Source organism: Penaeus japonicus, unplaced genomic scaffold, assembly GCF_977035675.1.
Source record: "Penaeus japonicus unplaced genomic scaffold, GWHDUDI00000001_assembly GWHDUDI00000022, whole genome shotgun sequence".
Lineage (NCBI taxonomy): Eukaryota > Metazoa > Arthropoda > Malacostraca > Decapoda > Penaeidae > Penaeus > Penaeus japonicus.
In genome coordinates, this window is record NW_028234424.1 from 36,519,768 (window position 1) to 36,527,267 (window position 7,500).

Below are 7,500 nucleotides of genomic sequence, written 5' to 3' on the forward strand. Positions count from 1 at the left end.
TGTGATGATAGTAATGGCGTTGTCATTATTCCCGTCATTATTAATTTTATAGTTTAGGTATTGGTATTGATAAAGTTGATGGTGATGTTAATGACTATGATGATATTGATAGTAATACTGATAATGATTATATTGATAGTGGTAACAGTAATAATGATAATGATGATGATAATAGAGATAATAGTATGGATAATGATAATTGCATGATAATGATAGTGAGGATAATAATGATAATAATGATACTGATAATAATAATAATGATATCGATAATGATAATAGCAATAATATTAATGATAATACTTTAAAAAAATAAGAATCATTATATTTTGCTCTCTTTATCTCCGACTGTCATTCACTCCTAACCCCCCCACCCCACCCCTATCCTACCCCACCCCCTAACCACCTGCACCTATTGAAACCCGTTACCTGGTCGCCTGAAGACTTAAATGACCATGCAAATGTGATCAACCATGTTGCATATTCATATCTGTCGACAGGCATCCAGATTTAAGAGCAGTACCGCGGAAATATCGACGTAGGGGGTGGGGGTGGGGTGGGGTGGGGGGTTATAGGGAGCAATGGAGGGAAGGGGGGGGGTATAGGGAACAATGGGAGGGGAGGAGGGGGGGTTAGAGGCGAGCTTCGGATGTACCCTGTTTTTAGTTAGCTTTTCTTGATTTGTTTGTTTGTGTATTTATTTGTTTTTTGTTTTTGTTTTTTATTATTGGTCTTCTTCCTCTCTACGGTTTTTGTTTTGTTTTTCTTATGTTGTCAGAATAAGCTTTGTATTGGAGGCCTGTGTTTATTCTCTTAATTAAAAGATTCCTTTTTTGATTTTCGAACGATTTCGAAAGTATTTTAAGCTCGTATGAATGCTCGGTTCCCATGAGCTGAATTGTATTGTATGTCATAATTATTTATTCTTTTGGTAGATAGTCAATAATACAGACATTAAAGAAAGGAAGAATGAAAAGGGAAAAAAAAATTAGGGGGAATATTTTCATTGTCTTCGTTCTTCTTATTTCTTTCCCTGATTTATCGCTTCTTCTCTTCTTCTCAACTCCACTCCACTCCTCCCACCCCCTTCTTTCATATCCTCCTCTTCTTATTCTTGTTTTTCCTTACTCTTTCACTTGCATCTCCCATCTTCTTCTTTTTTTATCCATTCTATTCTCTATACTCCTCTCCCTACCCCATCTTCATATTTTTTCTCCTTCCCTCCCATTCTTCCCCTTCCTCGTTCTACTTCTCTTTCTCCATCCTCTTCTCTAGTTCTCTTCCCCCTCTCCTCCCAAACCGTTCTTCTTCCATCTCATCTTCCCCTTCTTTTTCCTTTTCCCTTTCCTTGATCTCCTCTTCTCCGCCACTGCTCTTCCTCTTTTCCTCCTTCTTTTGTTCTTCCTCTTTCTCCTTTTCTTCTTTCTCTTTCCTCTTTCCATCTTCTCTTCCTCTTTCTCCTTCCTCTTTTCTTCTTTTTTTCTCCTGTCTCACTACTCTTCCACCTTCTACTTCCTCTTTCTCCTTCCCCTTTCACCTCTTCCTCCTCCTCTTCTTCCTCTTCCTCCTCCTCTTCTTCTTCCTCCTCTTTTTCCTTCTCCTCTTCCTCCTCTTCTTCTTTCTCCTCCTCCTCCTCTTCCTTCTCCTCTTTCTCCTCTTTCTCCTCTTCTACCTCCTTCTCCTCCTCCTCCTTCTTCTTCTTCTTCTTCTTCTTCTTCTCCTCCTCCTCCTCATCCTCATCCTCATTCTCCTCTTCTTCTTCTTCCTCCACTTCCTCCTCGCCCTTGTCCATTTTCCTCCTCTTCTTCAACTTTTGTTGCATTGTACTTATTAATTGGAAATACCCTTTTCACTTACACCTTCCCTTAGTATATCTCAATCAACACTAATGCTGATTAATGCTTAGAATCAGAAAACGTCGGTAATCATGTTTTTATTTCGATGAAAGTGAGAGAGAGAGAGAGAGAGAGAGAGAGAGAGAGAGAGAGAGAGAGAGAGAGAGAGAGAGAGAGAGAGAGAGAGAGAGAGAGAGAGAGACAGACAGACAGAGAGAGAGAGAGAGACAGACAGACAGAGACACAGAGAGAGAGACAGAGACACAGAGAGAGAGACAGAGACACACAGAGAGAGACAGAGAGACACAGAGAGAGACAGAGAGACAGAGACAGAGACAGAGACACAGAGAGAGAGACAGAGAGAGACAGAGACAGAGAGAGACAGAGACAGAGACAGAGACAGAGACAGAGACAGAGACAGAGTCAGAGAGAGAGAGAATGAAAGAGAGAGACAGTTGACAGAAACAGATAGACAGAAATACAGAAGGCTAGAGAGAGAGAGAGACGGAGAGACAGACAGACATACAAAAAGACAGAAATACAGAAGGCTAGATAGAGGGAAGGGAAGACAGAATGCTCGCACAGAATATGCAAACTTCATTTAGACAATTGCAACAATAACCCACAACGGCCGAGAATCGTTACACTAACGGACTCGAATGCAACATCCGGATGAGAAACTATTGCCTACGGATGAGCGAACATTTGCCCAGTTTAGATCTCTCTTGCTTTGGTTGCTGCTCATCTCGCTATCTAAACGTTGCGTAACATACAATTCTGATTTCAGATTATTTGCATTTCGAAAGTTTTTTTTTTTTTCTCAATTGATGGTGATGATATGGTGATTGTTGTTTGTTGTCTGTCTTTTTTTTCTCTCTCTCTCTCTCTCTCTCTCTCTCTCTCTCTCTCTCTCTCTCTCTCTCTCTCTCTCTCTTTTTCCCCTTCTTCCTCTCTCTCTCACTCTTTCTCCCTCTCTTTCTCCCTCTCTTTCTCTTTTTCTCTCTCTTTCTCTCTCTCTCTCTCCATCTCTCTCTCTCTCTCTCTCTCTCTCTCTCTCTCTCTCTCTCTCTCTCTCTCTCTCTCTCTCTCTCTCTCTCTCTCTCTCTCTCTCTCTCTCTCTTTCTTTCTCTCTCTCTCTTTTGTCTGTCCCAGCGGACGACTCACGCCCAGCCTAAGGCTAACCTGCAGGTTACAACGCTAAATCGGCTAAGTGACAGATTAGATTACGTTATCTAGACGGCCGCAAAACCTCGTCCTGTGTTTGTTTAAAAGCCTCAGTAGGGGGTTTGGAATTAAGGGGTAAGGGGGGTTAGGGCCGGGGAGGTAGGGGCTGTAAGGGGTAAGGGGTAAGGGGAAAGGGAGGGGAGGGGTCGGGATAAGATTTGTCCGACCTCTTGATTGGGTTTGGATTCCCAGGCCATACGTTTCGTTGCGTTATGCTGTCGGAATGATGCTGCGTCGGAGGGGGGGGAAGGGGAGGGAAGGAAGGGAAGGGGAGGGAATGGGGGGGAAGGGGAGGGGAGGAGGAGCAAAGATGGGCAGGGGGAAACTGAGGCGAGAGGAGGGGGAAATGTGGGGTCTGAGAGTAACAAAGGGAGGGAGAGGTAGCGAGGAAGGAGGGGGGGAATGATGTGGCGTCGGAGGGGAGGGAAGGGAAAGGGAGGAGGAGCAAAGATGGGCAAGGGGAAACTGAGGAGAGAGGAGGGGGAAATGTGGAGTCTGAGGGTAACAAAGGTGGGGAGAACGTGGGAGGGAGGGGTAGTGAGGAAGGAGGGGGAGAGAGGGAGAGGATAGATGAGATACAGGGAGAATGGAGAAGGGGATATAGGGGAGGGGGAATAAACGAAGGAACGAAGGAAGGGAAAAAGAGAAGGGGAGAGGGAGAGGGAGAGTAAAGACACACCATTTGGAAAGAACGAATCAAAAGGGAAAAGAAGAAAGAAGAGGCTAAATAAAACAAAAAAAGGAAAAAAAAGTGGGAACAAGGGACTAGGGTCAGTGAGGGGAAAAGCCCCCCCCCCCTCTAACACCAGTCTAGTATTCCGTTTATGAAGATCCAAACAATGAACCTTGTCTCGCGTGTTTACAACCCTCGTGAAACCTAGAGCATTAAATGGCAGTGAGAATGATTCGAATTACATTAGAACCGACCAAATAAGGACGTTGATAACCCCGAGGGCATTAATACTTTTTCATGACTCTAATGGTTAATTTCCCCCATTACACTAAGTACCGTTTTGAACTGAGAGCAAGCTCCAGCAGATTATCCGGCTTCAAATGAACGGAAATGTTACAGAGGATTAGACAAAGCCGTCGATTGGAGAATACAGATTGGTTTACATTAATACTTAGATTGGAGGGAAAAAAATGAAAGAGCAAACATACAAAGAACAAAGATGAGTCAATGAATGATGATGATGATGATGACCTTAATGATATTAGAAATGATAATGATGATAACCTTAATGTTAATGATCTTAGAAATGATAACGATGATTATAAAGATAATGGCAATGATAGTGATAAGGATGATAATAAAGACAGAAAGGAGGGTAATGGCAATTACAATCATAATTAAGATGATCAAGATAAAACTACTAGTAATAATAGCAACGTTATCATTGCTAATAATGGCGATAATGATGATGATAACAAGTAAAGCATTGACAATCATAATAATGATAATAGTTATAATGACGATGATAATAATGATAACATTATTATTACTATTGTTGTTATTATCATCATTATTGTCATATTAGAGTGTTTGCGTGTGTGTGTGTGTGTGTGTGTGTGTGTGTGTGTGTGTGTGTGTTTATGTGTGTGTGTGTGTGTGTGTGTATGTGTGACGAACATCCTCTGAAAGTTCACCCTTCAGTGTACCCGCATAGGCAATATCCGCTCCGAACCTAACTTCCATAGCATAATCCCTTTAATCTTTTCAGAAGTATTCAAAGTATGAAAGCTTAGCCCCCTAACCCACCCCTACGCCCACCAGGCTAGCCCATCACTTCCTACCAATCACTACCAGCCCATACCGACCACCTCGCCCCCTCCCAGCCACCCTAATCCACCCCGTCAGTTTTTTTAGCCCACCTTAGCCCACTACAACCCATCCCAGCCCTCATTGGGGCTTATTGGGCCACCTAAGTCGTCAACACCTGTCTGTCCAGCTTCCTAGCCAATCTTAGCCTACCACAGCTCTACCCAGCCCCGTCAGCTTACCAGACCCTCCAGCTTACTAGTCCTCAGCTTACCAGCCCCAGTTTTCTAACCCCCTAGCGACTAACCTCCAGCTTACCAGCCCCTAAGCTTATTAGCCCCATCAGCTTGCTAGCCTCGTTAGCTTACCAGCCCACCCTCCACCCAGCTTACTAGTCCCCCCTAACATACTACGTTACTAACCTCTAGCTTACCAACCCTAAGCTTACCAGACCCCCAACATACTAGCCCCCAGCTTACCAGCCCTCCAGCTTAGTCTCCTACCCAGACCCACCCGAGGGTCCTTCCTGGCAGCGCTCGAGTCTTGGCCAAGTATCTTGGATGCAAGCTGGGAACTTCCTGACGAGGCGAGGTGTTCTCGTCGGGGTTATGCAACAGGGCTGGTTGATATGTGCTCATTCTCTTGTTTTAAAAGATCTTTCTCTTTCTCTCTATCTCTCTGTTTCTTTCTCTCTCTCTCTCTCTTCCTCTTTTTCTCTCTTTCTTTCTCTCTCTCTCTCTTTCTTTCTATCTATCTATCTATCTACCCCTCTCTCTCTCTTTCTCTCTTTCTTTCTCTCTTTCTTTCTCTCTCTCTCTCTCTCTCTCTCTCTCTCTCTCTCTCTCTCTCTCTCTCTCTCTCTCTCTCTCTCTCTCTCTCTCTCTCTCTCTCTCTCTCTTTCTCTCTCTCTCTCTCTCTCTCTCTCTCTCTCTCTCTCTCTCTCTCTCTCTCTCATTGACCTACAACCTAGATCCTCTTGACCTTTCAAAGCTCATATACCAAATCCTCTGTAAAAAAAATAACATCCTAAAATCTCTCTCCCCATGCATAAAAATCCTACCTAACCCAACCTATCCTACGCCTAGATCCCTTCTATCCCGATCGTCCCAGGTCCTCTATCCCTTTCCAGCACGGCATCCTACGCCCTGAGTGGCCCTCCCATAGAGTGTGATGGGAAAGTCATTCTGTGACGGCAGGCGTCGTGGCAGGGGCACCAGACCCGCTCTGTGGGAGGGAGGCTGTGGCGAAGGGAGTCCCGCCAGATGCTCTAAATCAGATTTATTAGGGAGTGCAGCCACATTCCCAAATGTATTTTCTCTCTCTCTCTCTCTCGCTTGCTCGTTCTCTCTTTGTCTCTCTCGTTCTCTCTCGCTATCTATCTATCTATCTCTCTATCTATCAATTTCTCTCTCTCTCTCTCTCTCTCTCTCTCTCTCTCTCTCTCTCTCTCTCTCTCTCTCTCTCTCTCTCTCTCTCTCTCTCTCTCTCTCTCTCTCTCTCTCTCGCATGCTCGCTCGCTCGCTCGTTCTCTCTTTGTCTCTCTCTCTCTCACGCTCGTTCTCTCGCTCATTCTCTCTCTCTCTCCCTCTCGCTCGCTTGTTCGCTCGCTCGTTCTCTTTTTGTTTCTCTCTCTCTCTCGTTCTCTCTCTCTCTCTCTCTCTCTTTCTCTCTCTCTCTCTTTCTCTTTCTTCATTGTAAGTGTTACTGTACTGCGTGGTGTCGCAGAGCTGGTGTTGTATAACGTGTCTAGTCTTGTTATTGTTCCCTTTTATTCAAAGTGATTCTTGTGTTAATTGGTGTTGCTTGGTAAACTTATAATAACGAAAGATTGATGTTGTCTTATATCACGATCGTCCAATTATTACAGGCTATGTATGTGCAGTAGCCTATCGTTACTAGTTCAAGATTCTCAAAAATAGTTTGACTTTTATAGACATAGATAATAAGATATAGAATGATGTGGAAATAGAGTATGATAAAATACGATATATATACCCTTTCATCGTTAAAAAAAAGAGAGACTAGTCTATCGTGGAAGACGTATAGTTCACCTTCAAGAACAAAAAATGTACCCAGTCCCGATCAATTGAAAAAAAAAAATCGAAACCTCGCAATGGCAATGTTGCATAACACTTCTATTTCTTTTTTTCTTTTTTTTTTAATCTGCGTAGTTGCCATTGTTAATTAGATCTGCTCTTTCCCTCGGCATAATTAATTACACCTTTTTAGGAGTATTGGCAGTACGCCTGATATTCAACAAAGGCATCAAAGAATTCCATACTGACATTGTGAGTGAGAACAAAAGCTGGCGTACTGATGCATGTACCCGCTTTCCCCCATATAGTGAATATGTGTATGTGTGTGTGTATGTGTAGATATATATATATATATATATATATATATATATATATATATATATATATATGTGTGTGTGTGTGTGTGTGTGTGTGTGTGTGTATGTGTGTGTATATGTGTGTGTGTGTGTGTGTGTATGCTTGTATGTGTGTTTATGAGTACGTGTGTGCTTGTGTGTGTCTACGTGTTTATTTGTGTGTATATGTGTGCTCGTGTGTGTGTGTGTCTGTGTATGTATTTGCTTGTGTTTGTGTGTGTGTTTCCAAGCGCGTGTTTGTGTATGCGCGTGTGTGTACGTGTCAGTATGTAATTATAAGTATCACTCACACT

The 7,500-nt window shown here is 43.2% G+C and overlaps 1 protein-coding gene across 3 annotated transcripts in view; it reads right to left on the reverse strand.

Annotated features, from left to right (window-relative positions):
* LOC122263048 (glutamate receptor ionotropic, NMDA 2B) overlaps nucleotides 1-7,500 on the reverse strand; it is a 786,594-nt gene that overhangs the window by 461,370 nt on the left and 317,724 nt on the right. The gene's annotated exons all lie outside the window — the stretch shown is intronic.